Consider the following 21,933-nt stretch of genomic DNA (forward strand, 5'->3'; position numbering starts at 1 on the left):
TTAACACATTTTATGGTATCAGCAGGGGAGTCCCAGAATCAACCCCCTGCGGATGTCGAGGCACAACCTTATTCCATTAGGAGCAATGGAGGTGCAAGAAACCTGGAAGTGGGTCTTTAAATCTATTTTTTCACTTTTTTAAAAAATCCATGGATTTCTTTTCTCCACTAGGGGTTCTGGAATGGAACCAGTTATTGAACTCATACTCCACTCCACCAGTTCCAAAGACAGCTTGCCATGCTGTATGGCATGTTTGCAGGGGTTTTCTGTTCATGAGAAACAAAAGCCCCCTTTTCTGTTCACAGGAGTAGTTCCCCCATTCCTTGCACAGGATTTTTGGGCTTAAGTCCCATTGAACTCCTTGGGCTTTACTTTTGAGTAAATGTTCATATGATTAGGCTACTGGTCACCCTAGCTCACTGGCGTCACTAGGAGGCGCGAGGGGTGCGGGCCACACCTGGTGACGCGCCCTGGGGAGGTGACGCGCCTTGGGGGGAGGACGTGCTAAACCTTGCGGCATTAGGATCTACCCCATCATGCCATAAAGCATTGGATGCAAAATGGCCAGCGGAGTGCAATGCAAAAAATAGAATTCAATTAACTCCTTTAGTTCAAAAGTTATGGCCAAAAAACCAGAAGGAAAAATGCATGGAGCCCTATGGAAAGTGAAAGTGAGCATTATTGTGCGTTTACTCACGAGTAGGCATACTTGCCAAAGTCCATCGGAAAGGGCAGACGGAGAGGAATCCAACGACATCACAACGGTCCCGATCCAATGAATACAGCCCCCCCAAAAACACCCGAGAAGCTCCCCCCTCTCAGCTGCGAGTCTGAGCCGTAAACAAAGCCAAGTGGTCGCATTTACTCGCAAGTAGGTGGACTTGCCTTAGTCAAGGTAGGCTGAGAGGACTTTAAAGAGGTCAGAATGGTCCTGATCCAATGAATGCAGCACCCAAAAACATGGAGAAGGAGGTCCCCCCTCCCAGCTGCGAGTCTATGGAGCCCTATGGAAAGTGAAGCAGCCTCATGTCACGTTTACTCGTGAGTAGGCAGATGTGCCTTGGCTGGTGGTCAGGCCAGGCAAAGGGGAATGTGAGGACACCAGAATGGTTCCATTCCAGTGGAGCTGGAGTGCAACAAATGTCCAGAGGCAGCCTTCCCCCCCCCCCTAAAAAGGATGTCTCCACTGCTCAGCGGTTTGTGCAACTTCATTGCTCCACCAGCACTAGCCCAGTGGCTTGAACTGGTAAGGGGCATGTTTTCTATTTTGCACTTGCAAAGCCAGGTGGGTCTATCTTGATATGCCTGAAATAGAAGAACTTTAAGCTGGGCACTGGAAGGGCTGGAAATCTCACTGATTCTTTTTAGGGGGTTGTTATTGCCGGCAGACTACAAGAGTAAGCTGCATTGACCACTATGGGACTTAATTCTGAGTAGACATGCATAGGATTGGGCTCACAGGCTGCAATCCTACCCACACTTTCCTAAGAGTAAGCCCCTTTGACCACATAGGACTTACTTCAGAGTAGATTCACTTGGTGGAACAGGACTGGCTCCCCCTTATTTAATTATTTTATTTTAATTTAATTATTTATTATTATTTATTTTAATTTGCTTGATGATGTCACTTCTGACCATGACATCACTTCCAATGGGTCCTGGACAGATTGTCATTTTAAAAAGTGGGTCCCAGTGCTAAAAGTTTGAGAACTGCTGCAATAAGGTGTTAGTAAGTTGACATGGGTGTGTGTGAGACTCTACAAGTTTTCAAAATCACTAAAATCAGAATTTGGAGGAATAAGACCATCATGTTATATATCAATCAATGCGTAATTTTATGCAGAATTCAATAAAACAAACCACATTGAAATATCTGTGTTATAACAAAAGGTACAGCCAAAAAACCGGTGGGGGTGGGGCAATGGTACATCACCACGCCCACCTGGGGCATTGCCCCGCCCACTACATGGGGTGACGCACAGGCCTGCCGCACTGGGTGACTCAAATCCTAGTGACACCACTGCCCTAGCTTCCCATGCCCATGGAAGCAGCAAAAGGGTCAGCAATCAACAGAGGATCCTTTTTAAATGTTAAAACTATAAAAATAGCAGTGACCATCCCAAACCTCAGTGGCATATATGTGCCTCAGTGGCATGCGTTTTGTGCCTGTTTGTTTTGAGAGCAAATGGTCGGAAATCAGAGCACACAGGAAAGGCTTTGCAGCCAGATGCTGTTACAGCCTCGTTCAAAATAACAGACTCCTGGAAAAATCCACTGCTCGCTGATGAAAAGAATAGGCTTTTGATGCAAAAATGAAGTGAAATATCACACAGCTCACTCTGACACTTGTTTTCTTGTTTGTTAAATGAATCCCTTAGATTTGCAGTCAATGAATCATAGAGAGGAGTTGTAGAAAAGATGTCTATATGTATATACGAAGGGAAAAGTCTGGAAAGTGAGTGCACAGCTCAAACCCCTGGCAAGACCATTTATTCACTCTTATTTATTTAAAAAGCATTTTGATTATTTGTACAACTGTCCCCCATTTTCTAGTATTTGGTAAATCATTGTCTCTATTCTTGCCTTGGGAAGGTGCCTTGTTAAACATTATTAGAGCAAATTACTAGTATTGTCAATTTTCTGCTCTGTCCCACAGAAAGGAATGGCCCAATCCTATCCGCACAGTACACTGTTGCAACAGCCTCTCCACTGGTCTGCAGAGTGCTGTAGCCAGGGCCTCTGAGAGAAATTTTTTCAGGGGGTACAAAGTTTTGTTTGGGCCCCTTCCCAAAGGTGGAGGGAAGGGGATGAAACAGAGAAGGAGAGGGTAGTAACGAGGGGGGGGCAGAACTGGGGTGGGGAGAAGCAGAACAAGGCAGGGGGAGGGCGGCAATAGCCAGTAAAGTCTTTGGACCCCAGGTCTACCAGGCTTCCAGTGCAGAGCCCAGGTCTACCCACTTGCGCAGCACCAGCAGGTAGATACAGTTATCTGGAAAACAAAACACACTCCTAAGTCTCTCTAAAAAGTTTTAAATATTGAAAATCATTGCAGGAAATTAGCATCATCGTATTTCAGCTCACACTGGAATGGAAAGTGTCCTGTGTGCACCAAAACGTGCTTCTGCAGAGCTGTAGCCGCACAGCTGTGTCCTTGAGCTCCTATACATGGCAAGCGGATCCACAAGCCAAAGAGCTACTGTAGCCAGTTTCCTCCAAGATTTGACACTGTGTTAAGGAATGTCATGTATGCATTCCTTGTCCAGCTCATATGGCTTTCGGTAGCAGCAGCATCCCAGGTGGGCAGTAAGTCTGGGTGAGATTGGAAAATATCAGATCCCAGGAAATTTCTGGGCCCCCTCCTTTGGCTCCTGGGCCCCCTGATTGACCCTGGTCCCGGGTACAAATTACCCCCTTTACCCCCCTCTCCTAGGCCCTGGCTGCAGCTGGTGCAAAGGCAGAAAGGTTGAGCACCACAAGTGGCAGGCTGGCACCAGCGTGGTTTTGCTGGCAGTGGGACTGGATTGGGGGTGGGGATTGGGCCAAGACAGGGGCAGATCAGGGATGGGACAGGATGGATCTGAGAGGCACTAGCAGCCACCAAATCCTATAGCCTAGTCTCAGGCCTGACATGCCCCCTGCAGCAGTACAGATCTACACCAGCAAAACAACTGGCATAGATTGGAGTAGGCCTCTAGGGGACCAGGAAGTGGCTGGAAAGATAAGTAAAAATTTTCTTTACTTACCTCTCCTAGCCAGCCTGGTCTCCTTCTGGCATGCAGGAAGCAGCAGCCACTACACCAGCAGTACTGCATCCTGTGTGCTAGCATGGGATAGGATTGGGCTGTAACTCTCTGAATAGGTGGGTGGATGCTCTTTTGATGTTGGCATGCATGTAGGTAAATGTATCTACATGAACATTAAGGGCCCATGCAGTGCACAGCCTGCCATTTCACACACTGCTGCTGCTGCTGCTGAGGTGTTTTTTGAACCAAGGGTAGCATATTATGTTTTGCTAGCATATCTCTAAGCAACAGGACAATCACCCTCTTGATGGATGAAGGCTGGTAATAGCGGAATAAATGAATACAGCCAGGTGGCTAAGAGGACGCATTCAGAAATGTGTAATAGTGGAGAGTGCAGGACTACTGTACAAAGTCTGAGAATCGGGATGTTAGAAGTGTACCCTGATTTTTGTCTGTGAGGACAAAACCACATGTTATATTAAGCACATTAGTCTTTGGGTGCCTGTTTTTGTTTTTGTTATAAATAGTAGCCATAAGCCACCCCTCCCCCTCAATCCATTTAACCACTGAGTAATTCTTTAAAAAAAAAAAATCTGTACATATGTATTTCTACTACTCCCCGAAACACACCAGTAATAAATTCAAGTGGACAGGAAAATGAAGAATCCTTGAAAACAGGGGTCTCTAAACTTATCAGCTGAAGGGCCACATCAAACATCTGGCACAGTGTCAAGGGCTGGAAAAAAAAACTAAATATAAAATTTAAATAAATACATTAGAGATGGAATGAATAGATGAATGAATAAATGGACTCAAATGTCCAGGATTTCTCCAAACATCAACACAGCCCAAAGCATACACTTAAACGGACCCCCATTCCCCCACCCCACAAGCACAACTCTGGTTGTGTTTAGTCAACTGGGCCAGAGGCTCTCGGGATCAGAGGCTGGCTGTGGGCCGAATAGAGGCTTGCCGAGGGCCGCATCTGGCCCCCGGGCCGGGGTTTGGAGACCCCTACTTTAAAAGGAAGAAAAAGTCCATCCAGCCTTAAAATTTTAAAAAGTGATAAGCAAGCACTGCAGAGATAAAATTGTGCAGGCTTTTCAATACCTAAATTTAAATTTAGTTGTTTTTCCACAGGTCAGAGCTGAACAGAAACATCTGCAATGTGTGTGTCTCTGACCTGTGCCATCAGTGCTAAAATACAATAACATACAAAAGAAGCCAAAAGAATTATTGTTCAGAAAGTGAAGTTCTTGTAGAGGTTATTTATGTAGCTGAACAAAACTGGAAACAATGCATTTCTGGGTGGGCAGCCTGCTGACTTATGCTTCATGCTGTTGGAAAAGTGACAGCATGTGAGCAGAGCCCCCCAGTGTATTATCAGTGGACGTCAGTAGGGGAGCTGTAACCAGTCTCACTAGTTTAAAGACTTAGGGATTGCTCTCTCCTACTTTGACTAGACATCTCATTCATTTCTGGTTCTCATCTTGTTCTGCCTGTGTAATAAAGGTTGTAGTTCTTTTGTTGTTGCAGTCAAGTTATTAACAAAACACAGTTTGCTGTGTGTGGGATAGATTGATTCCCTGAGCTCTGCTTACACTTTCAATGAGAAAAGGTGTTTGAAAACAGTGTCATTTATTTTGCTCAGAAGTCAGTCCATTGTGTTCAGTAAGGTGATAATCCTGTCTTACTCATTGGAAACAAATACCTCTACCGATGAAAGTGTAATCCTAAAGGAGCATTCTGCTGGCATAGTGGCAGCTGCAAAATGGGCAATGTTGCAAAATGGGCAATAAGGCACATTGCAATGACACAAGAGTCAACAAAGGCAGGGAGGCCTGTACCTCCCACTGATGCTGCATCCTAATGCAGATGTAGGATGTACCAGCTCAAATCCTACGCCAGGTGCAGGGACATGGGGAAAGCAGCAGCCAGGCAGGGAGGGGCATTTCAGGTGGGAAGCAGAACAGCGGGTGAATCTGGCTGGATGGGGGCAGGATTGGTGGAGGTCTCCTCCACCAGGTCCTATCTCTCTTCCCAGGCCAGACAGCCCTACACGGGGTCGCTCGAATGTCTGCTAGCTAATTAGCTGGTGATCCAAGTGGACCCATAGAGCTGGCTGGGGTGTTACTTGGGGTAAGGAGAAAAACCCCTCATCCCAAGGAGACCTCCAACTGTCTCCCCCCTAGCACTGGATACAGTGCAGGTCATGTGGCCTGGCTGTACTAGCGTTAGTTAGGATTGGGCTGCCCGCTAGTTCCTTAGAAGAGTGGTTTATAGGACAGGATTGTTTGGTTGTTGTGAATTTATACATGTTCAATATATTACTATCAGGCCATTCCTGTCTATCAGGTTGTTTCTATTTCTATCTGCCAGTGGTGTTGCTGAGCCTTGAATGGTGATGTACCAGTACATGGATCACCTTTGTGTGCATTTTTCTGACTCTTGATATCATTACAGTGGACAAATTGAAAGCTAAATGTGTATGCTCTGTAAAGCTTTACATTACATTACATCATTTTAATATCATAAACTGTAAAAAGCAGTTTGCTTTGCTTCAGTTCCTGATCTGATTTTGTGACTGTGTAGTTACTAAGAGACCAGCGTCTGCTGAAAGCAAGGAGTAGATGATGTCAGGGTCCCCCTGACTTACCTGGGGGAGACCCGGGAGGAACAGGCTGCTTGCAGGGTAAGAGGGGAGCTTGAGGCAAGGAGGAGGCAAACCCCAAGGCCAGCTGCAGGAGGAACACTGACTGGGAGAGCTGGGAAAGGGAGGATGAGGGAGGAGCACAAGGACCCAGACTTTTAGCCATCCCAAGGAATAAGGGGCAGGGTCTGGAGGGGCCAGTCACCAGCATAAAGCCCAGCTGGGCTGATGAAGGCTGTCTGGGCTAGACAGCCGGTTGGAGCAGAAGCTGACCTGCTTGTGAGCCAGGACTCACTAGGAGCCCAGAAGCCCCAGCAGATGGGGAGAAGGACGTGGCACAAGTCAGAGGATAACAAAATGGCTTTGAATCACTCTGCGCTGCTTGGGGAACGGGGTTGGGATCTGAAATAACTGCTGGGTCCCAGTCCTGCCTTCCGCTCCCCACCTGCCCATCCCCTGGAATACCCTCTACCTGCCCTCCCCTCTCTCCCCACCTCCTCCCCACCCTCCCCAGACCCCTACATCGGCCGAGCTTGACTGACGCAGCCCTCCCTTCCCAGGTCGGCCCGGAGGCTGGATGCAGCCTCTGTGGACTGGTTCACATCCCTGCGCCGGCCCATCTGACTCCCACAGAGGCACAAACATGCTTTACAGCACATTTGCGACTCTCCTGGGCCAGTGCAAGGGGCTTGCGCTGGCCAAACAAATAGTTAGGATTGCGCCCTCAGTTTCATGTATGAAGTTAACGTGGATTAATGTGGATTTGGGGAGGATCCATGCAAATATTAACAAGAGCTGTTGATTTACGATAGCTCTCATGAATCAACATTACAAGCCAATAAAATATTCTTCATTGTCCCCGATATCTAGAAGAAGGCACAAAGGAAAACCTAAGAATACGATTAACTAACGCAGCTTTGAAAGTATCAGAAGGCCCATTTATATCCAATAAAGCAGGTTAAATTTATCCTATGGGGTAGTGAATATGCATAGGAAATTGCCCTTAGCAGATTTCAGGCTTAGCAGATGCAAGTTACTTTTCTTCTCAACTATTTTCCAGACTTCTTTCTCTTTTTTATTGGACTTAATAGTACATCGTAATATTCTGAATTGTAACATATTAGCAGCAATAGTTATATAGTGACTGAGTTTGAATTCTTTTGCCAGATATGAAGCTATTTTGACTTATGCCAGACAATAAGACTGTGAAACATGACCACAATTGTGGGTCAATTTTATACTTTCTAGAAGTCTTATGACCTAAGAGTTATGGTGACCTGCATCCTATGGAATTCTCCCTATCTCCTCATTATCAGAAGCATCATCATGACCTTCTTCTTTCCTAATAGAAAAACTTGTATTAAACATTACACTATTATCCTGTGAATAGCTAATACAAAGGTTATGTCGTTCTGTGAAAAGCTTCTCAGTTTTTGTCTCCTGGTTCATATATTTTTGGAAAAGAATGAGTACTTCAAGGCTTCCCTTGATTCACCATATATCAAATGTCATATTTTGAGTTTAAAATATCCTATTCAAAATGTAAATTCAGATTTTTGTGTTTTTTTAATTTTTCAGAAATAAACTTGAACAGCAAAATTTTCCAAATCTCAAATGTTTTCAAAATGTACTTTCAGCTCTAGAATGCACTAGTCCAGTGGTTCTCACACATTTAGCACCGGGACACACTTTTTATCTGTCAGAATCTGTCAGGACCCACCAGAAGTGATGTCATGACCGGAAGTGACATCATCAAGCAGGAAACGTTTTAACAATCCTAGGCTGCAATCCTTCTCATACTTACCCAGGAGTAAGTCCCATTTATTATCATTGTTAAAATAATATATATAGTAACTTGTTAAAAGTACAAGTCTGTAACATTTCCCCAAATGCAGTCATATACCATGGTAGCATCAAGTCTAACATATTAAAAATAAAATATTGAAAAGCATGGGGACCCACCTGAAATTGGCTCATGAGCCACTAAGTGGGTCCTGACCCACAGTTTGAGAAACACTGCACTAGTCTAACATCAACAGGCAGCCCACTCCCCAGTCAATTGGTTGACAATTCCCCAACTGTGCTCATATCAGGCCAACGGCCCTGTGTGAGGAAGTTTAGAAAGGAGAGCCACATTCATCTCTATAGTTCCTCCCACACCAAGCCCTCCAGGTGTTTCTGCTTTTGAAGGAAAGTTTAGAGGGAGGGGAAGGTAGTGTCACATGCCTGGTTCTAGATCTACTGCTTCTACTCCTCTATGTCTAGAGCAGCAGTTTTTAACCTTTTTCATCACACAGCACACTGGCAAGGTGCTAAAATTGTCAAGGCACACCATCAGTTTTTTTTTCCCTTTCCTAATTTATATGGCACATTGCATTGTCAGTAAGGAGTTCACATCACCCAATGGCCCTATTAATAAATTACCCTTCCCCAACTTCCCCAATTCCGGTGGCACACCTGGAGATCATTCATGGCACACTAATGTGCTGTGGCACACTGGTTGAAAATAACTGCTCTAGAGGAATAAACTATAGGGCTTTTTGGGCAGGAGGTCTGGTCTAGAGGGTAGAGCCTCTGTTAGCCCGAAGATAACATCAGAAGGTCACCAGTTCGAGGGCACCGGCAGCTCCCTGAACGACTGAGAATGGCAAGACCTTGAAGCAGCTGACAAGCCCAGCTGAATGATTCCACCTGCTCTTGGTGTGAGCAAGAAGCGTCTTGGCTGCCCTCCATGTGAGATATGGAGCTGCTTGCCAGCCTGCCTGGGAGAACTGGAGGCCAGAAGTGAGACCAAACCAGGAAGATCCATTCTGAAATGTGGTTGGTTCTTGAAAGAGAGAACCTCTATGTTGGTAAAAATCCCCTTGAGGAATTTAGAAATGCCTGCCTATGGAAACCACCTTGAATGTCCACCTTGAGTAATCCGATGATCAGAAAGGCAGTATATAAATACCTAGTTGTTGTTGTTATTTTAGTTCACTATTTTAAATTCTGTGTGTCTCCCCCACTTTTCTTCTCCCCCACCCATTTCATCTTCTTCTTGATGGTAAGCCCTTTACGATACAATTATATCCTTCAAGGGGCATGGTTCCCTTGCCTACTTTCACATTCTGTACACCAGGGATTGGCAACCTTCTTCCCCACAGGGGCCAGAAGCTATGTCTGTGTGTGGATGGCAGGCCACATTCATCTCTATAGCTCCTCCCACACCAAGTTCTCCAGGTGCCTCTGCCTTTGGAGGTAAAGTGGATGAAGACTGGGGAAGTTCCTTCCCAGTTGTGGGAAGCTTTGCCCAGGTAGGTTTGCCTGGTGCCAACATTACTGCCTTTGAGAAATCAGATGAGAAAGCCCTTGTTATTTTCTCAAGCCTTGTTTTGGGGTGTGTTTTTTTTTAGTGCTGTAAATCTGTCATTGTTTATAATTGTTATTCTAATGACAATATTTTATTGCATACTACTTTTGCATAATTTTTAATAGAAAAGCGGTCTGAAAATGTTTGAAATAAAAAATCAGTGTGGTCTCTTACATATAATTAAACTGCAGTGTGCTACCCAGAGCCCTCAGGACTTTGGGGTAATAACAACAAAATAATAATAAATAATAACAAAAATCTACTGGCCTTGACTTTGGCCAAGGCGTGGCTGCACCAATACATGGTTTAAGTTTATGAGGCATAGCTATCCTCGCATACTGAAATGTCATTCTGAATCAATTGTGTCAGCATAACAGCTTCCACAAGCAAAGCAATTTAGGTTTCCATGTGTTGACAGAATCCCAGCCTTCTTTGTTTAATTGGAATCAGTAAGTTTGTGTTCTGTTGCAAGAGGGGAAAAAAGTAAGTCAGAAATTAGTATTAGTCCACTGAAAGCAAACAAATTGTCTAATATTGCTCAGCCTATGTTCACCCAGATGTGATTCATGCCCATATGTCTTACTAGAAACAGGCAGTCTCAGGCTAAAGGACTATTATACAGGGTTATCAAGTCCATCCTGACCAGAGGAGCAAGTTTCCTTTCCATACCCCATCTGCATAATTACAGCTAAGCCTTATTTTTTGTTCACATGTAATCTACATCCATACTTCCAATAAATCAAGAAGCAATAGAATAGAATATCTGATTTGCATGAGGATATGATGCTTATGATATTAATAGCCCTATCCTAACCATGCTGTATCCAGCACTAGGAAGGAGTAGCCTGAGGTTCTCCTTGGAGTGAGGGACATGCCCAGCCTGCACAATAGGGGCCTGCACTTGTATCCGGGCCTGCCAAATGACCAGCGCAAGTGCAATTTAGGTTTTATTCACTGGACACTTTCAGTTGTTGTCAACAAGAAGTAGTTGTGTTATTTGTAGACTGCTGTCTGCTGCTCTTCTGGTTGGTTGGCAACCTTCAGTCTCAAAAGACTATGGTATAAGCCTACCGCACCCGGTATTCCCAGGCAGTCTCCCATCCAAGCCTGACCCTGCTTAGCTTCCTAGATTAGAGGAGATCAGGCATCTGCAGGGTAACAGTTGCTGCTAATGCAATGAATAAATATACAGTACAGTCAGTTCTCTTTATATGTGAATTCATTATGTGTGAATTTGCTTATCTGCCAGGGGTAGAATTGCTACCTTCCTCTCGTTATCTGTGACTCTGTTCTCATTATCCAGTAATACTGTGCAGGTGCATTCAGGGTGGGGGAGATTTAGTTAAGCTACAAGCAAGCAGGCAGGCAGGCAGATGAGAAGTTGCAGAAGGAGGACAAGGACAAGAGACAGTGGCCCCCTCATGAGTAGTGCTGGTGCCATACAGGGGAGAGGCAGTATACAGTATATAGTATATAGCCAATGGGGGAGCAGGTTGCGGCAATTGCATCCAGCCAATTTTTTAGTAAGTTGTCTGGATTGGGTCAATTTTCCACATCAAACAGGCATTGGTACTGGTCCATGGAAAATTGTTGGACACATTTGTGTCCACTTCCAGATTTGCTCTACCATCTTGGACACCACCTCAGGGACTCCAGCTGAACTTTCACAACCCTGGTGATGAAGAGAGGCTGATGATGAGAGGTCTCTGGAAGGCTATCTGAATGCTCCTCTGGGGCTGGAGCAATCAAGAGACAGGTGGTGGAGGAGGAATGGTAGAGCAACCCCTTCTCCTTTGCTGAACTCTGAGGCCTCGTTGTTGGGCCAGCAAACTTCAATGAGTCCAGAGATATCCAGCACAGATGAGGAGGCAACAGATGTTGGAGATGTTGATGAGCCCACACTATCACCCAGCCCCATAGACTTCAAGGTAAGATTCAGGTTCACAAAGTTCACAGAGTGTGTGATGAAGAGAGTCCCCTGTAACCTAACCCCATTTTTCCCCATAGACTCCATGATTCGGCATCCACTAATTTGATATCCACTAAGGTTAGCACTAAGTTGCTAACACTAGCAAGTAACAAGAACTGACTGTGGATAAATTTCAAAAGTGTAATTGAGTTTGTTGCTGAAAAAAACCAGGGTCAAATTATATGTTGGCGTAGTTTTGTGATTGTTGTACCCTACTGTAATTTTACAGCAAAGCAGCTACAGATAGCTTCACTTTAAACAGAGGACTGGCAAATGGGAAAGGTACTGTTTAACACATTCCTTGCCAGCTACTTCCCCCTCTTCCCCCCCCCACCCCCGCACCAGCTGCTTTCTCATGATGGAGAAAAGCAGCATCAGCAGCAAAAAAAATGGTTGGTTTTAAGAATGATGAAGACTTTGAATGTTTGCTACTTTATACTTTGTTGCCTATTAAAAGGAAACTGTGTGAAAGACACTGTTTTTTGACACTGTTGTGGAGTTTTTTGAGTATGCAAATACTTTGCTCAGTTAGGAACTCAAAGGGATCAGGCATGGTATTTCTTATTTATCAGAATGATTTGCAAAGTTCAGTGGCATGAATTTGCATTTGCAAGGAAATGAAGTCAGTCTTACTAAGGCCAAATCTATGTTTATTTCAAAGTTTATTCAAAGGCAATATAGACTATCCCAAGCTATACCAATTCCCAAGCCTGTCTGAGCTAGAAGAGAAAGGTGGGATACAAGATGATGAGCTGCACATTTTTTTTGTGACTGTTTAGATATGCTGCATGAATATACAGTATGTCTGAGTGATTTGAGGATCTTCTTTCAATGGAAATTCCAGATTGGGTGATAAATGCATTTTCAGATACTGAGGAAGTGGGGATAGTGGAGAAAGAACTGATTGAGCTACAAAATGGCACTGAGCTGAAGCCAAAGTTTAAGGAAACATACCAAAGATTTTGGCTACTGCAGGAAATTTTTGATCATTATCCTGCTGTATGGATAGTAGTTAAAATGAAAAATGTTGCATTTCCAATATCATATTTGGTAGAACGTGGTTTTAATGTGGTCATTTTCTAACCACACACCCAAAAAATAGACTCCAGATTACTGAATATGATTATTTAAGATTCCTGCTTAGTTACATTAACCAGACATTTGAAAAATGGTCTCGCTTCATCAAGCCCATTCATCTCATTAAGAATTTAGTGACCAGTGTAGTAGTTACTAGGGGCACAGTCCTAACCTGCTCTGGAAGAGGCTGGCCAGCTGTCTTGCACTGTACCCAGCACAGGTTTGGTGCAGGCTTGTGCCAACTTGGAGTAAGGGGAATAATTTCCTCTTACCCTGAGCAACTCCCCAGGCTTTTCAGGCCACCAACCTCTTGATTCAATAAATTCAACCCCAGAGCACCCTACCCTATAAAAAGTGTCATTCAGAACAGTGGTTTATTACCCTGATGTTGTATATGGGGTGCTGAGACCGGCTCATGCAAGGTCATTTGGTGAATTAATGGCAGAGGCAAGACTTGAAAAGAGGAAGTCTTGAGTCACTACTGCTTGTCTCTCAGCTACTATGCTACAACAGCTCTATCTTTTGCATTGCTGACCTTTTGGCCTCATGTTGTAAAACAGCAGTTTAAAATCTGAACACAAAGTAGACATCCCATACGTGGGATGTGGACATGAAGAGGGGAACTGCAGCTGTCTGTTGCAATGTTGTTTGTGCTGCAAGGGACTAACTTAGAAGCATGCTCAGAGCGCACAATAATTCTGAGTAAAGTGAATTCTTTCCATGGTTCTTAATAATCATAATTATTCAAAGCAGCCAGCTTTAATTTTTTCTTCACTGTAGTAATGACCGTGTGTAATGACTTGTGCCAGCGATCACTGGTGCTGTATTTACTGAAAATTTGATACTTTTCACCGGATTTCAACACTATGCAGAAGCAGAAACCTGGAGTGCCATTTGCCAGCATGGTGCCATAATCCCACCACCACAATCCAGCATTCCCGACCACCCCCTTGCCTCTTAGCATACTCCTAGGCAATTCCCACTCGCTCTGGGAATCACAAGTATTACTGTACTTACTTTATAAAGTCGATGCAAGGACTATATCAAGATATTACATGTGAAGTGCATGGGGTATTATATGTGCATTGCATATTCAGAAAGGGCTATATTCACCAATACCCAGCAATGAGTTTGTTTTGCTCATTTTTGTAATTATTTAACATTTCTTTATATAATGCATAGCACCACACATGATTGGACTGTATTTTTTAAAAAAATAAATATGTATTGTTTCTCCTTTGTTTTGGGGGGGGAGAGACACACAAGCGGGCATTTTCCAAATTTTTCACATGCTAAACGCAAAAGGTTTGTCATCACCGGGCTATAAAGTTGCAAAATGCCATTATTAGATAGAAGCAGCTGTATCATTAGATGGGGGAAGTGAAACCACCCCATCAGTGCCATGGTCTCAATCCAATTCCTCCCCCCCCAGCTCTTTTGCATTCTAGAATCTTAGAAGGCACTCAAGAATACTGAAGACTTTCCTATGACAGCATATTTTAGGGGCAGATGAGTAGGGATAAGCAAAACATTATTCAGGGAAGGTTGTTTGGCATTACTGATCACCTCATAACAGTGGGGTTCCTGGGGGTCCCCGCGCCCAGGACAGCCCCCAGTTTTCCACCCCACCCGGTTTCGCCCCCTTCTCCGTCTCCCCCGCACCTGACCTGGAAGTAATTGCAGTGACATCATCACCACAATTACTTCCACACAGCTGCCTCCTCCATTCCCCCTTTGAAAACAAGGGGGAACGGAGGAGGCAGCCGAGGCCCCCACAGAGCCTTCCGCGCCACTTGCAAGCAGCGCGGAAGACTCTGTGGGGGCCTGGGAAGCAGCATATGTTTCCTCCAAACAAAGGAGCCACATGCCGATTCCCCTCCGCCTCTGAGGGACACCCTCAGAGGCGGAGGAGGGGCGCCCCGGGCCGGGAAGCGGCTCGCGTCTCCTCCAAAGTCAGAGGAGGCGCACGCTGCTTTTGCTCCGCCTCTAAGGGACGCCCTCAGAGGCAGAGCAGGGGCTCCCAGGAGTGCTCCTGGGAGGCAGCGTCTCGGCACCAACTGGGCCACCCTCCCTCCTCTCCTCCTTCATAGGAGGAGACGAGATGGGCGCCCTTGAGCATCAGTGCCTCTCTAGGGTGCCTGTCTCCTATCCTCCTATAAAGGAGGAAGGGAGAGGGTGGCTCAGTTGGCAAGCTGCCTCTCTGCAGCACTCCTGGGCGCTCCTTGGGGGGCTGGGGGGTCCGAGAGGCGCTCCTGGAGGGTTGGCGCTTGGGGCATTTGCCCTGTTTGCCGCCCTCTAGGACCACCAGTGCCTCATTAAACTTCAAGGAAATTCTCAATGTTCCCCAAAATGACGTTTGAAAACCACAGTGTGTCACACATCTGATTACTGCCTGAATTACTTGTTGCTCCTAACTTAAGCCAATTCAAAACCAACAGGCAAATCAGGAAAAAAAACACATTATCTTAATGGTATAGAAGGTAGCAATTTAGTTATAGATAAGATGTCATGGCCTAGACCTCTGAGGCAAAAAAGTCAAGGGCTCCAGAATGTCTGTCTGTTGTCAGGGCTGGGGATTTGTAAATTATAACAAATGATAGTTAAATGTGGTGCACCTCTGACTTTTCTTAAGATAAACTTCTAATCTTCTTAGTGGTGCTTGACTGAAACAATACCAAAAAGGAACAACATGAACAGTGGAGCCATGGGAGAAATGATCTCTTGAAAAACCCATTTAATTTCAGTTGCTGTGAGGTCAAATAATGAGAGTTCAGAACTGCTGAGGTCACTCTCTGTGTTTCAGCTGGGAAGATGTGGCTTTTTTCTCTTTCTCTTCTTTTCTTGCATTATTACAGATAGCCAGATAAGGTGGCTTTTGAAGAAAGAACAGCAGGGCAGACTTCAAGGCACTTTGTCTGCTCAGGCAAAAGATAGGAGCCTTAAGTGTAAGCCACACATTGTCTCACTGTCTGGAATTCTCTTTATATTGTGATAAAATATACCACACTCCATTCTCCCTGATGATTATTAACAGTGAAAAACAGGCAAACACTTGAGAGCAATCATTTTTTTGTGCACAACTTTTGCAGAAAGCAAAGAAATTGATCTGACAAAATGACCCAAGTACATTGGTTCCTTTTTCTGTTCCAGTTTCTCATCTTACTGGCATGAGTCTTCTTGTTCTTACTGAGTGATACTGTACTACCAAGGACAGTTTCTTGAATCCATTAAATACCTGGGGGGAAAAAAATGTTTCTCTTTTCTAAACTGCATTATGATTCAAACACAATATGATTCTGTGTATTGGAGAATTAATCTTTTGTTATATTCATTTCACAATCTGCTGATATAATGTGTTTTCCCTTTTTAAAGATTGGCATGACATTTGCTATCCTCCAATCTTCTGGCACCGTGGCCGTTTTGAGGGACAAGTGGCATATTTTAGTCAAGAGATCAGCTACTTCATTCTTCAATTCTTTAATAACTCTTGGGTGGATGCCTTCAGGGCCCGGTGACTTATTGATCTTTAATTTATCAATGAGGTCTGAAACATCTTCTCTTTTAACCTCTATCTGACTTAATTCCTTGGTCAGGAGGGGCCGTTCAGGCAGCGGTATCTGTTCAAGGTCTTCTGCTGTGAAGACTGATGCAAAGAACTCATTTAATTTCTCCGCCATCTCTAAGATCTGCACCAGCTATATAGCTGGCAAAAATCTGGGAAACCCATATAGAGCTGACCAGCCTGGAAACAGGGGTTAGGATGCAGCATGCATCAAAACCACTGATCCAACCCCTCTGGGCCAGATCCTCTTTCCATTCCTACCTACAGCACCACCCCACACAAACCTACATGTGCCAACCAGAGTAGGGTTGAGATCTGGTACTGCTGGGTTGGCACGGGTCTCTGCGCTGGCTGCACTGGCTCCTGGGTAGGCGCAAATGTGTCTCTGCAGATGTTTGCAACAAGCTGAGCCAGCACAGGGATGGCCATGCCACAGCACAATGTGCACTTATGATTGCACTGTTAGTAGCTGCATTCCATGAAGTAAAGCTTTTGTAATGGCAATTGCAATTATACTAAGTGGTTCCCAAACTGTGGGTTGGGACCCACTGGTGGGCTGCAACCTGATTTTTGGTGGGTCGAGTAAGGGTGATGGGAAAGATCAGGTAACTAATCGCCCCAAGCTCTGAAGCTATTCAGAATCAAATAGCTGTTAACTGCCCTGCGAGGAGCTGAGCTCCTGCAGTTTGCAAGCATGTGTAAATATAAGATGTTTGAGGGTCTTTTTTCTGGTTATTGTTACTTATAAATAAATTTAGGGCGCAATCCTAACCCCTTATGTCAGTGCTTTCCAGCCACTGACACAAGGGCAATGCAGCTCTGAGGTAAGGGAACAAACATGCCCTTACTTTGAGGAGGCCTCTGTGATTGACACCCAACTGCAGGATGCAGCACATGTCCCATTGGCACTGCTATGCAGGTGCTGGAAAGCACTGACATAGGGGGTTAGGATTCTGTGCTTAATTAATTAAATAAAACATTTCTTTCTAGATCTTTTTTTTTTTTAAAGGGTGATAAACCTAGGTCAGTCTTTATAGATGTCATCTTAAAAAGTGAGTCCAAGTGCTAAAAAGTTTGAAAATGACTGTACTAAAAGAATAAAGGTGACTTTGTTAAATATTATGTAGCAACTGGTTAAAAAAAATGTACTGAAGAACCGAAATGAAGTGTGTGTACTGTGATCCTTCCCTCTGCAGGGCTTTCTCTGAATTTGAATGCTTTCTTGATTACATTGTTGGTCTCTGACGTGCAGTTCAGAGACACAGCTGCTGAAGCTACTTGAGGAAAGTATGTTACTTTGGGTATGTGTGTTCCTGAAAAATTTTCTATAAATATGTCCATTTTTACTAGAGTGAAGAAAGAGTCAGGACACATACATGAAAATGTCTGTTTAAGGCATTTAGCCTCAAATTAGGCCATATATGCTGCTTGTATTTGTACACATTTATGCTGCCACTATATGGGGATAAAACCCTTTCAGAACCCATTCTGGAAGAATGGAATATTGTTCATTTTCATTTGTCCAAATTATAGTAAGACTCTGTCTATTTTCCATGAATATTAACAAGTGTCCTACCTGATTTTGGGCCCGATACTGAACTCGGTGCACCAGCTCACTGCTGGCATGCACAGTCACAAACACGCCATAAGGCACTTTAGCGAGCCTTACCGTGGGCCCAGTGCTGGAGCTAGCCAAACACAAGCCCAGGCGGCGGAGAGGTAAGACAGGGCAGGGGAGAAGGGGGGAGGAGGCATTCTAGGGCAGAGGGATGGTGGGGATGATGCATGGCGGGGGGTGGGAGGGGGTGGGACAGGTGGAGCTCAGCTCCACTGGATCCAGAGCCCCATGTGACATGGCCTGACATGGGACTCCTTGATTGTGCACCAGTTAAGGAGCTGCCGCAGAATCGAGTGGCCCCATTGTAGGGCTACTTCCCTTACCTGGGGGAAGGGGGCAAAAGTCGCCTTGTCTGAAAGGGGACAAAAGCTGCCCAGCATGCTCAGGATCTTGAAGCAGCCATTTTGGCACTGCAGCAGCCTGTGCACTCCTTAGCTCACGATTGGGCCGTCTAAAAGTTATATTACTGACAGAACTTGGCACTTTCTAATGTAATTAGCTATCTGGGAACATTATCCTAAACATCTGAAGCTTGTAAAGATTTTCCCTTGAAGCTTACAAAGTTCTCTGGAAATTAATCTAATGCTAGCCCTGTAATACAAGAGAATCACTGAAATTACGATTCACACTTATGGACACAATGCTACCCACTGTTCAGGTTTGCCTGTGGTCTTACTAGAGGCATCACTAGGGTTTGCCTCACCCGATGTGAGAGCTCATTGTGTCTCCTTCATGATGGACCTCCTCCCGTACCAGATCATACAGAATAAATTACAATATTATACGCACAGCCTAAATGCAGTGGCATTACTAGGGTTGATGTCACTTCTATTAACTTTATTTATTTATTTTAATATATAACAGTACAGGTCACCCAACAAATCCGTAACCAACAAAAAACCGGTGCCCAACTTGATGACACTGACACCACTGAAGAAGAGTTCTAGTACTAACTGTGATAGATAGAAATGAGAACTGGCTCATACTAACACCTTATTGGTTCCCTACTGTGTCATAACAAGACCTCATTGATTCTCAGAATAATCACTCTCACTGGTCGGTTTTGAGTTAAGAAAATTCACTTTTTGTTACATGGGCAGCTGTGTTTTCCTTTTCTGGTTATTTGACTATAACTTTTGATAGAATAGAGATATTTCAACAGTTTTTTTTCCTTGCATTCCACATTAAATTACCCATTGAATGATATATACCACGATGGTATGATTTGAAAATACCAAGATTTTCACAATTTTGGCCAATAGTTGTGTTACACACACCCCAAGGTTGTCACCCCATGTGTGCATTAGCATTCCCTAGTGACACCTTAGCATTCCCTAGTGACACCACTGTAGTCTGTGTTTGTTACCCTAATAGGGGCAGGCCTGCATACAAATCTTGAAAAGAACAATAGAACCAAATAGTGGATAGAACCTAAAGGAGAGAACTCTGAGACACCACCTGCTTGCGGCGCCAACCCATCCTTCCCTTTCATTCTGAAGGGGGTGAGAGCAGGAAAGAAACCACGGATCTGAATCTCACAGGACCTCCTCAATGCCACAAAAAACACAAGTAGGACAACTACTGCTTATTGTTCAGTTAAGAGAAAGGATCACAGGAGTATAAACATAGAACTTACATTTTTCACTTGTGGGAGATGAGTAAAGCAACCAGATTCTTGTAGTTATGCTATTAGTAACCATATGGTGGGGTGGTGGGAAAAGGTTCTAGTAGGTTTTCCCTGTCCCCTTCACCACATTCTAGATCTCTCAGAGTCAAACTAGATATTAGATAGCAGAGATCAAAGCGCTCTCAGCATTTTTTACTAAAAATTAACTGGATGGGGTTGGCGGTTTGAGTGAAGAAGTAATGAGGGAGAGGCTGCTTAACCCTTCCCCTCATACAGTTTGTGTGCTTCAAATGACTTTTCCCAGGCTGTTTTTCTGCCCATAGGGAAAAGAACAGAATTGCCACGTCTCCTTTCCCTTCCCCACAGGTGGTAAAGCAGCTTCAAAGGCTACATTTGAAGAAGCAACCACCAGAAGGGAAATGGTTATGCAGCCTTCACCTCTGCAGTCCTTGCACCTTGGATTTTAGCCTCCATGACTCCTTTTCAATAAATTCATATGGGGAGAGCATTCATTTGTGTCTGCTCTGTTTGCTGAAACTAAGCTGGAAGTTAGAACCTCCATGGATGCTTGTGCATTGCTTCATGTCAGATTTGGGACTCAGATCATAACTTTCCAGCAGGTTCACAGTTTACTGTACCTCTGCGTTCACTAACATACTGTACAGAGGATGACCTAGGACATTTTTGCCCAGAAGAGGTATCTGTTCCAGGTCAATTCAGCAGTTTTGTTCTCTGGATGAGGAACAAAGCACATCCTGTTTACAAAGCTTCTCTGGCTGAATGCAAACAGCTGCTAGCAATTAAGGGTTAGAGGATTCCTTCATGGCCATTCTTGCCCCCAGAATCCCCTTCTGCTCTTCCTATTCTTCATTGACATGGCTACGCAGGCATTACAAACCTTTTCTTTATTGTGTCTTACTAGGTCTGTTGTTGCAAAGCTATTGGACTTAAACTGTGATTGTTGTGTACTAAGCATACATCACAGTCTTTATGATTATTAAGCCATTTCTGCCCAAAGTTGCATATACACAATAGAGATCAAATGTGTACACCTGTGGTCTCGGCAGAAATGGGTTTTAAGCATGTGCATATAAAACTGAAGAGAAGGGTGATGTCTGACCATAAAGGGAAAGTTATTTGCTATCTCTTCTGATTCTATTTCATAATGACTGGATACAGAAGTCCTTTGGTCCCCTGTGGGACACATTTCTCATTTGAAAGGGTGGAACATCACATGTAAGGGTTCCTGCTGCTTCCAGATTTTCATTTCTTCTACTTGGATGGGTCAATTAAAGTCATTTGCCGCCAATGACTTGGCCTAACTGATCTGATGGTGTCATGTGAAAATATAAAATAAAAACAGCTGGACTTGCACTGAATAATATAACAAAAGAACAACTGCTATGACAGTTTACTTCTGTGAAACCATGACGGCCTCCATCACAGTATCCCTTAATGTATTATCTACATTAAGCCAACCCAGGAACACCTGAAGTATTTTGAGCCTGATGGGCAGCCCAATCCTAAGCTTCCCTAGAGCCCAGAGCTGCAATGGTGCCAAAATGGCAACTGCTGCATCCTGGGGGGTGAAGGAAGCTGCCCCGGATCTCCTTGGGGTAAGGGAGCTTATGTTCCCTTACCCCTTGTAGAGGCCAGACAGCTCCAATGGGTCCCCTTGGAGCTGTGCCCGCTTTTGAGTGGGTGCAGAATCAAGGTGACCCATGTCAGGTTTCCTAGCCTGGGAGGGGGCTTAGGATATGGCATCAGAGCCTACCGCTGTCTCTGCCCTGTCCCAAGCCCACTCCTCCCCTCTCCCCACAGTTCCCCCACCCAGTTCTGCCTCCTCCTCGCCTTGGAATGCCCTGCCGCTGGCCAGTGGTAAAACGTACCATGGGGAGCCCTTACCACTCGTCCTCCAGCGCCAAAGTGCCTTATGGTGCTTTTCACAACAGTCGGGCCAGCGACACCAATGGAGCATGAGCACCAGGCTCAATATTATCACGCAGGCCCTTAGTTATCAGTAATGTATATATTTATGTTAAATTTATGTTAAATATGAAATAAAGCATATATATCGGAGCTGAATGGGTTTGCATCCACTGGTTCAAGCTTTTCTGTATCATTTTTCTCCTCCTTCCCCACTCAGGTCTGGGCAGAGTCAGGATCCATTCTCATGCCTCCTTTTCTAAGTTTATAGATAAATTAGCTTCATTGTTTTGCATGCTAGAGAAGCCGAAAACCAGTTTCATTTCCTTTGCCCAAGAAAAGATGCTATCTCTGGTAGCATCTGGATGCCAAGGCACATTGACTCTCAGATAACCTTTAGAGGCAGAAC

This window comes from Tiliqua scincoides, chromosome 1 (assembly GCF_035046505.1).
Source record: "Tiliqua scincoides isolate rTilSci1 chromosome 1, rTilSci1.hap2, whole genome shotgun sequence".
In the NCBI taxonomy this organism is placed as follows: domain Eukaryota; kingdom Metazoa; phylum Chordata; class Lepidosauria; order Squamata; family Scincidae; genus Tiliqua; species Tiliqua scincoides.